We start from the raw sequence: 10,257 nt of genomic DNA on the forward strand, positions 1-10,257 counted from the left end.
GAATCAAGATAGATGTGTTTGATACAACAAACACAAACTTAACTGAGTCATGACTCCAAAAGTCAATACTGATGTCATTGCTGTTTCGCAACGCTGTTTGGACAACGCTAGATCTTAGTGAGGCATCTTCATCTTATCAGGAGCTTGTACATTATGGATGTAAGAAACAATACCAGTCTTTGTATATGTGGAAAATCAGCTCTCCGATTGTGAATAAACATGTATTTCTTGCCTAGCGAGTTTGCTGGTTGGGTATTATATCCTTACCTAAAAAAAACTTAATACTGTAACATGAGTTGATGACTTCTCGAATGCGTATCGTAGTTGTAGCAACAAATGCTCAGGATATTCTGTCTTATCCACCACGTGATGTATTTCAAGTTTAGCACCAAGAGGTACATGTAGACACTAAAGAATTTTAAAGGAGTAGGTCCAGTAAGGGGTGATTTCGGCCTCAATTTTCAAGTTAATCTAACGAAAGATTTTAGACATTTTTTTTTAAACACTTGTAAAAGTGTCTATTACAATTGATGCAATTAGGTTATGTGCAATATTTTAAGTCATTAACAATGATTGAAATCGCTCCGACTCAAACTTAAATATGAAACATCAATCAAATATGTCAAAAATCGTCACTTTTTTTTATTTTTTTTGTCAAAAATGAAAGTGGCTACATCCGTGTTCAACCTTTATATATATTATGTATTATCATCAAATACAACTTATATTTCAATATAATTGATGAACACGAATGCGGACATTTTAATTTAAGACGGAAACCGTCTAAAATTTTACTAAAATGCAAAAATTGTTAAAATTGTGATGATTTCAGTAATTTAGCATGACTTAATGATACTTAGTCTAGTAGTCGATATATGTGCATTGTATTGTCAAGAACAACCCATATTTATGTAGCAGAAGTATTCTACTTTTCAAGAAATATCTAAACGATTACATATTCACAATTTTCTAAAACTGCTATATCTTGGGGCCAAAAAGGGATCTTACTGAACCTACTCCTTTAATCAAAATAATTAAGCATGTATTCTTTTTTGGGGGGTTTTAAGTTTCTTGAGATAAGTAAGTTGTTAAAATAATATAATAGACAGATAAAAACAATACCAAATGTTAAAATTATTTTTTTCAAAATGGTCACAAAGCTTCAAGTTTGATATTTTTTTAATAAAAAATGCATGAAAAAAATAAAACTACCCATAACACTTCAGTTTGTATATTTCATGAGCAGAAGATAATATAATTTAGTCAAATACAAACGTATAACCCCAACAAAGTATCATAGTTAACATAAATTTCAGGGAAAAAAAACGACCAAAACATACTCATTTTTGCAAGAGTTCCAATGTTTATTTCCCTTGAAAATTTAAAATGCTGATTTTGAGATGTTCTCAAATTAGATTTTATGGGACTTTTTTTCTGTGTATACATATGGCATAATGCTATAGATTAGTCTTGAAACATTTTCTGTTGCAATTAGTTTGAGGTTAAATCTAAGTTTGACTGGACTATAGTCAAAAAGAAAAACCAACGGTATAATATCTATAAAAACGATGAACCCGTATGAACTACGTCAACAAACGACAACCACAGTACCTCATTTTCCGGAATTAGAACAAATGCATTCAAATATAGCGGGTTTAATCATTTTAATATGCAATAAAATCACCCTTACCCGAAACAATTATGTCATCTTCACAACATAGAAAGACACACTGACAAATATCAATTTAAATGGCTTAAGGTGGGATCTAACAGGGAGATATCTCTGTAAAATCGGCTAAACGTTTTAATTACGTTGTTTTGTTGTGGTAATATTAAGCTTCTCAATGATCAAAATTAGCGTGTGTCAGTCAAACTGCTATATAACCAGTGTATTTTTTTCTAAGAAAATGATTGGTTCAATTGTTTTGAATTTTTTATAATTTTGTCAATACTTTGTCATAATTTTATGAAAATGAAACGAGCCAAATCAAATGTAGTGAAGGTGTTGGGTACCACCTCTACTCAACCAGAAAGCTTACTAACGCATCAAGTGAATAAACACTAAACGAGTATAGCTTATTCGTGGCACTATCTTAATACAAAATAAATAAAATAAGGGGAAAAACAAGTTAATCAATTTCGATAGAACTTAGACTTGAACAAAATGCGGCCAAACAGAATAATGTCACAGTTTAACGAAAACTTAACTTTGCTGTTAAGCTTATATGAATATATAAAAATAAGTTGGCTGTACCCAGTGCGAGAACATAAATTAACTCAGTATATTTTACATGTCAACACAAAGGTAAAGCATGCTGTACAGATTAACAAGTGATCAAAATGCTGGAGTTTCTGATCGACAACATATTTGTTGACTTTGGAGGTACACTTTTCCAACCAATTGTCGGCATTCCTATGGCAACGAACTGTGCGCCTCTTTTTATTTTCATATGAGTCGGATTTCCTTCAGACACTTGTCAAAAACAAGAAAATCAAAGAAGTCAGATTATCTAATTTCACTTTCCGATATATTGAGCTGTTACATTTACAAACCGAACTTTCTAATTGGGTCCCATTACTATATCCCCCAGAACTAGAAAGTAGCTTAGTAACAGACACGGCTTCGTCCACCTCATTTTAGACTTAAACCTGGAGTTTGACATACACAGTCATCTCATTTCCAGAATATATGACACATTATTTTTTCAAGAGCTTGCAGTTTCTACTCAGATTTTGTAAAACGTCGCTAGTGCTTGAGGGCGAAAAAATGACGAACCTAGTGTATGTCAAAGAATTTCTCGTCCTTTTTTCTACAAAAACTTCATCGGAAGGTACTAAGACCTTGAATTTTTTATAAAAAAAAGGACGAGAAGTTCTTTGACATACACCAGGTTCGTCAATTGTTTTTTCCCAAGCACTGGCGACGTTTAACAAAGTCTGAGTTTTACAAAAAGTTCGTCGGAAGGTAGTTATAACTACCGACCGTGCAAGGGCTGTATAGCCAGTCAAGGTCGTTAAACACTTCCATTTGTTGTCTAAGACCTTGTTGATAAATATTCCGTATCAACTTCACACATAATTCATAATTGTCTTGAAGTATAGATTCTGCGTACTGACATTGGTTAATATCTTAATAGCGTATGTATTTGAAACCAATTCTAAACCATATTTATAAATGTTCATGCTTTCCGTGACTGAATTTAGATCAAGCGTTAAGATATTTCTTTTATTTTATCCCGTACAAATGTCATATTGTTCCTTTATTTGTTTTTTGTTCTATTATTAATATTACTTTAACTGCTTTGTCTGTTTTCCTTGGTATCCCTTTGACGAGGCTCGGTACTTTCACATCCCGTCAATGTGTTTGTATTATCTTTTATTTTTGCTGTTGTGTTTTGTACGTGTGACTTTTTGTGTTTATTTCGTACATATGACGTGGCTCTGTACTTTTAAAGTTCCCACCGTTATGTTATTGATTTATTACAATTTTGTGAAAATACTTTGAATGACAAAATTATATTACTTGCGTAATGGTATTGCCATATGTGGATTCTTAAAAATTCTATAGAACTTCGTGATAATTTTAAATCTTAATCTTTCTCTGAAATAAGTTCTAACTAAACTTTTGAATTCTTAAAATAGTCTACCACCATTTCCCATGTCAACTTAAGTGTTTTTAAAGTTCTTTGAACGACAACATTATTTTGTGTTTCTTCCTGTGTGACGTTTGCATTTTCTAACTTCCGACACGCAAATCAAACAGGGGGTTGTTGGGTTATATTGAGGTGTGTTCTGCTTATATGTTTAATATTTTTTGTTTTAAGATTGTGGAACAGTGATGAATGCTGTACCAATATTTTGACAATTTTATTACATTTATGTCTGCATTGTTCACGCATCGTTTGTAATTTCATGAAATTTGATGCAACTGTCATACATTTACACATGAAACGTGAAGCGCTATGAAAACAAGTTTAATCCATCATATACGGCAATTGAAATCAGATATACCAAGTCAGGAATATGACAGTTTTTGTCATTCGTTTGATGTGTTGTATCATTAGGTTTTGTCATCCAAATTCATTTTTTTGTGATTTAGTTTTTTTTAAAGTCATACCAAACGTTCATCAAAACTGGTGTATATGAAAAATAGACTGACGAGATACAATATTTAATAAGTACACATTGAATGACAAAAAGCATAACAAATTGTATCAACAGCTCAATTTAAAACATACATACGATTTGAGAGTACTCGAAAATACTTAAAGTTGGTTGAAATACCAAAAAAAACAATTATAAAAGAAAATATGTACCAGAAACTATAATTAATGCATGCTTTTTGATTGAAATGGTATTTCAAACATGTAACAAACTGGAAAATACATAACCTTAACATGGATTTTAGCGATTCTGGTTTAGTGTTCACTAAAACAGTTGTAATAACCATTATACTAAACAGGTGTTTATGTCAAGAAAGCTTACCAATTACATGTTTCGCAAGACCTATGACCCTGAAAATCATTCCAAAATATGATGTTTTGTTTTCCAATGTATTGATAAAATTTTCTCTTGGTATAATTTTATTTTGCTATATGATTTGAATGACTTTTTGTCTGTGTTTCTACATCACTTTTTAGCACCACATTTAGCCATTTCGTGGCGGCTAGTTTTTTTTTCAGGTGCAGGAATCCGGAATGCCCGGAAAAAAACGACCGACTAGAAAAACTGAAAATTCTAGTCAATAAAGATTGAATTCATCCGTACAAGGGGTTTCCAACTCACAACTTCAGTGTTAACTAGCAAGTTACTACAAAATTATAGATCGTAAAGGGTGTGTTTATGTACAGATGCATGCGAAATTGAATGACCATGTATGTAAAAAGAAAAACAAAGAATTATCGTACTACTCCTTAACCCAATTCTTTTATACTGAACACTACATTGTAAACAGAAGTACTTTAGTCGCTTGAAATATGAAAGGCCACACAAATTTCATGAACAGCAATACATACCAATATCATTTGAAATAGCCATGATACTGATATGAGTGTTGTCAGTGACATTAATATACATGTATGTATATGAGATGAATGTTTTACAGTTAGTTTGTAATGCACTCTACATTTATGAAGTATGTTTCGTTCAGATACATCGGAATACCTAGAGGAAAGTTCCATTTTCAATGACTTATATATATATATATATATATATATATATATATATATATATATATACAACTCGTCTAAACATCAACCCAACAATGTTAGATCTGTAAATTTGCTTTCGCAAATTTTTGGTTCTTCCCTCGCCGGGATTCGAACCCATGCTACTGTGATATCGTGACACCAAATCGCCTGCACTGCAGCCGTCCCGCTAGACCACACGACCACCTGGGCTCTCAAAAAAAGAGCATTCGCTGGCCATGTGTTACCTTTCCACGTCAGTGTTAATCTAGCGGCGTACTACAGTACATGATATATAAGGCATGAAGATGTTATTGTTACAGATCAGCTAAATTATCTATAGTAAAGGATCCTACAAATTAATGTAAGATACAGTCACAGAAAATAATTATATGTATATATATGTATATAATATGTCAATATTTAGTCCAAGCAGTACAATTAGAAAAGGTAACATACATTCCGTATAATATTTTCTTATTTGAACGGAAACACTGTATTTACCAACAAGCTGTTGATAATGACATAACGTTTTTATAAATCTTTATAAAATATAAATTAATACGTTGTTACTGCTTTCTTATACATTGTGTGTTCATAACCGTCTACAATGATAGGGTCTGGGTGCATTGACACCAGATAACATGTTAAGAACTATACACGCAGTAAGAATCACCAAAAGGTACGCACTACGTTGAATAGTTCAGTAATGGCGATCGAAATCCGCTATTTTTCAATTTTGATGTGTTTTACCTAATTATAAAGATGAACATATAAGTACATTTTCAAGTCATTTGCCATAATGTTAGAAATTGTCAATGTTTAACTTATTTGTGATAAAAAAAATGATGATAATTAATATTCAACAGATAGAAGTTAACTTGCTAGGGAAAGAACACATGCTTTGTACATTATATAATTTAGGGTTGTAATTGTCAGTCAGTTGAAAACAATTGAAATATTAAAAAAACTAATTATTAGTACAACTAAAACTAATTATCTTATTAGCAGTAATGTTCTATTAAATTTCATTATAATTACATAAGGTGCATGTTTCATTATAATACGTTATTCTGATTGGCTACACTGCAATCTTGCATTATTATTTTTGCAACTTTATTATACAATAAACTGTACTATTCATGATGACACGAGGTCCCACAATAAAGTGCACAGGTAAACTAATCATTGTAATTGTAAGTATAGAATGCCTCTTTTTGTTACTTCATTGGGTTGTAAAAGCGTTGACCGTGTGTACATTTTTAGAATCAAGCGCGTCCGCGCTTTCAGCCAAATGAACGTCGGTCAACGCTTTTACACCCCAATTAAGTTACAAACAAAAAGCATTAAATTCTTAAACATGTGTTTCAATACATATGTGTTGTATTCAAATGTATTAAACGCAGTACACGATTATATGATAGATTAGAGAAATAAATACCGAAAAGGCAACACCACATATGTACTCATCTGAAGTTATAAAATACACGCAATATACAAATTTCAGTTATCTATTGTTTTTAAGCATGAAAAAGACACAGCTTAATCACACTTCAGATTATATAAAACAATGAAAAGCATTTTGACAAAAGTAATCTTCATAAATTTGATAAGTACTATGGTCATTCTTTTATATAAATGTTCCATACAATAAAAAAACTACATCATTCAGGTGTTTAGTATGTAGTCATTTGCACTATAATTGTCCTTGTCAAATACTACATCAAGCTAAACAATCTGTGTAAAGCTGTTGGTAACTCTTTTAAACGTCATCGATATACTCCATGTACCTATAATACATACACACACTCGCTTTTTAAATGGTTTATGCTGGAAATAGTTTAAGATTTGTTTTCTGTAAACAAAATTGATATTGTAATACTTTACTGATTATGGTTACAAATACTAATTACTAACAAAAACGTGATACCAATAAATTTTCAATGGACAAAATGATATTTGATGATTAGCATTTTATCTATTTACATGGTAACGCCTGTATAAAAAAACAAAAAAACTACAGTTCACCAGGTTCACTATACATAATTAATTTGATATTATTTTATAAAACAATCAAATTATTTTGTGTTCCTTTTGATCTTAACAAATGCCAAATCAGCATGTTTTGATGATTTGCAATGTTAGGTTAAATGAAGTCAAATGCGATACATTGCGAAATCAGACGAATACAAAATGATTTGTCACTAACATAAAACAATGAATAAATCGCAAATTAAATAACTCTCTACTATATTTTGAACACTTTAAATTCAATATGTTGAAATGTATATGTGATAGCTTTTTCCAAAAGATTCGAACGAATAAATATTAGAAGTTGGATAATCTGATTTTGTTATGTGTACTGTATGCATATAAAAAAGAAGATGTGGTATGATTGCCAATGAGACAACTGTCCAAAAGAGACCAAAATGACACAGACATCAACAACTATAGGTCACCGTACGGCCTTCAAAATTGAGCAAAGCCCATACCGCAAAGTCAGCTATAAAAGGCCCCGATAAAAAAGTGTAAAACAATTCAAACGAGAAAACTAACGGCCTTATTTATATAAAAAAAAATGAACGAAACACAAATATGTAAAACAAGAAAAGAATACATGAAACACTTACCCAGATCCATGGCAGTTTTCACAGTGCCTATCAAAAAAGGAAATATGAAATACTAAAGCAAGAGTTCCTGCTAACAATACATATTTTATAATATCACATTTAGATGCTAGGAAAGTGAATTATGACATGTTCGATACTTTAAAGAACATATTATCATACAATAAAGTAATATACATTATGTGAACATCGGGTATGCATGTATACATAGTTTTTCATTTTTTAATGCTTTAAATGTCTACAAACCTAAAGTAAGTCATACGTGTAATGATGATTTAGTTGTAAATGTTTCTTTATCATCATTTACGATGCAATCTTCAAATAGCTGTATATGTAATGCACATACTTTCCTCTGTGAGCTTTCTGATTTTTGTTTAAATGAGGTCTTTTGCTTTTTGAATAGATATGTTTATTCAGTATACACAAACTACAATGTTTTTTTTCTAGACATACACTAAAATGTGTTGATACAATGTGAGTCTCAATAGTTTACGATCAAATTAATGATGATAATTATCTCAAACACGACTCATTCAGATCATCGTCCTAGTGACAATAGCAATATTACACATATACAGCCATGTTCAGTTCTCCTTAAAGACAGTTTGGTTTTTGATGACACAGTACAACACTGTCGCATTTCAAAATGTGAGACCACAGGCTGCAAAACGCGTGCTATTTTAATTACAGATGCTGAATTCACTAGCAATTTGACCAAGAAGTCATATATTACCGGAAGTTACGATGAACTGAATTGTAAATCGATAAATGTCGTCTACGGATTAGAGTGCAACCTTTGCGGATTGGTATACGTCGGTGAAACGAAAGGAAGGCTTAACAAACATATGTGCGGTCATAGATCAGACATTAACCTCAATGCTAACGACATTCTATACCAGCCTTTCAATCAGCCCGATCATTCCATCGTTTCTATGACAGTTCGCATTATCGAAAAGATATACCATAGCTCTAACAATCCTAATCTTTCAACGACTCTCCGTAGACAAAAAGATGACTACTGGATTAGACAATTGGGAACTACAACACCTTATGGCTCCAATGACAAAATTGATGGTATAGGTATTCTATCTAGTCCTTTGTGTAACTCGGTGAATGTGATGAACATTTTCAACTCGACTCCTCGGCGTAGACGCAGTCATGGTCATCGTCATTATACATCACATTCTCTGCATGATGTCCCTATTAGTGACTTTCTGCCATTCATACAAAAGCCGTTAGGTATTCATCACATTCGCACGAAACTTTTTCATGACCACTTTCAAAACTTCATTCTCTGTTTAATTTATGTTTGGAATTCACTGTTACAAACCCTCATTCAAACCAATACAAACTTCAAGCTATAATTTCGGATAATGCAAGTCACAGACTTTTCAAGTCAGTTCGCATTGGAAAAAATGAAAAAGAGAAAAGATCTTTTCTAAATCTTTCCTTTGCCAACAAAGGTCTCGATGGCGTCAAACTAGGCAATATCCTTCATCATAATATAATTAGTTCAATCGAAAATACCTCCTTATTTCAAAGACCAGTCTGTACCAATAATTTCTTATACCTATACTAAACCCATTGCAACTAAAATTTTCAATTACAAACGCGTTTTGCAGGATCTCGATATTAACGACTTCAAGTCTAAACCTCCTGATTACACTTGTTCTAGTTCCAAATTTACATGTAATCCTGCTGGCCACGTTATTACTGGTGACCTTAAAATTGTTAATAACACTTCTCCACGAAATGTGTTAACGAAAGGTCCGAAATATCGTGAGCCTAAATCCATCAATTGGAAATACAACTTTAAAATTTTGATGGATTCAGTCGAGGATTATGCCAGGCAATGGGCTAAGCGCGAGAAGGAAGACGTAGACACTCTTTCCGAATGAATTGAGGCAGTGAGGTCGTTGATACAAATTAGAATTAAGAAACTGAATGGGTTCATCAATGCCCATGCTACGTCAATCTTTAAAAACCCAAATGTTGCTAAACACCTATCCGACCTCCATGATAAATATGTTGTTGTGTCCGCCGACAAAGCCCCAAATAACATCGTTTTTGTATGTAAAAGTCATTACATTAACTGCTTGATAAACGAATTAGGTATTGACAATGCACTTGGAAACTCAACTTATACCCTCACGACACTTACCAAAAAGGAAATCCTGGATAATCATAGGTCTGTTCTTTGTTCCTTTGGAATTTCAATCAAGGATGAAGAACTGGATCTTTCATCACTATATTGGATACATAAACTACATAAGTGACCTTACAAACAACGGTATATTGCTGGTTCTTCCAAGTGCTCCACGAAACCTCTTTCTAAATTATTTACATCTATTTATCAGCAATCAAAGACGGGCTTCAAAGTTATTGTGAAACTGCCTATTCTAGAGGTGGCGTGAATCAGATGTGAATACTTAAAAATTCCAAAG

The sequence above is a fragment of the Mytilus galloprovincialis genome, chromosome 4 (assembly GCF_965363235.1).
Source record: "Mytilus galloprovincialis chromosome 4, xbMytGall1.hap1.1, whole genome shotgun sequence".
In the NCBI taxonomy this organism is placed as follows: Eukaryota; Metazoa; Mollusca; class Bivalvia; order Mytilida; family Mytilidae; genus Mytilus; species Mytilus galloprovincialis.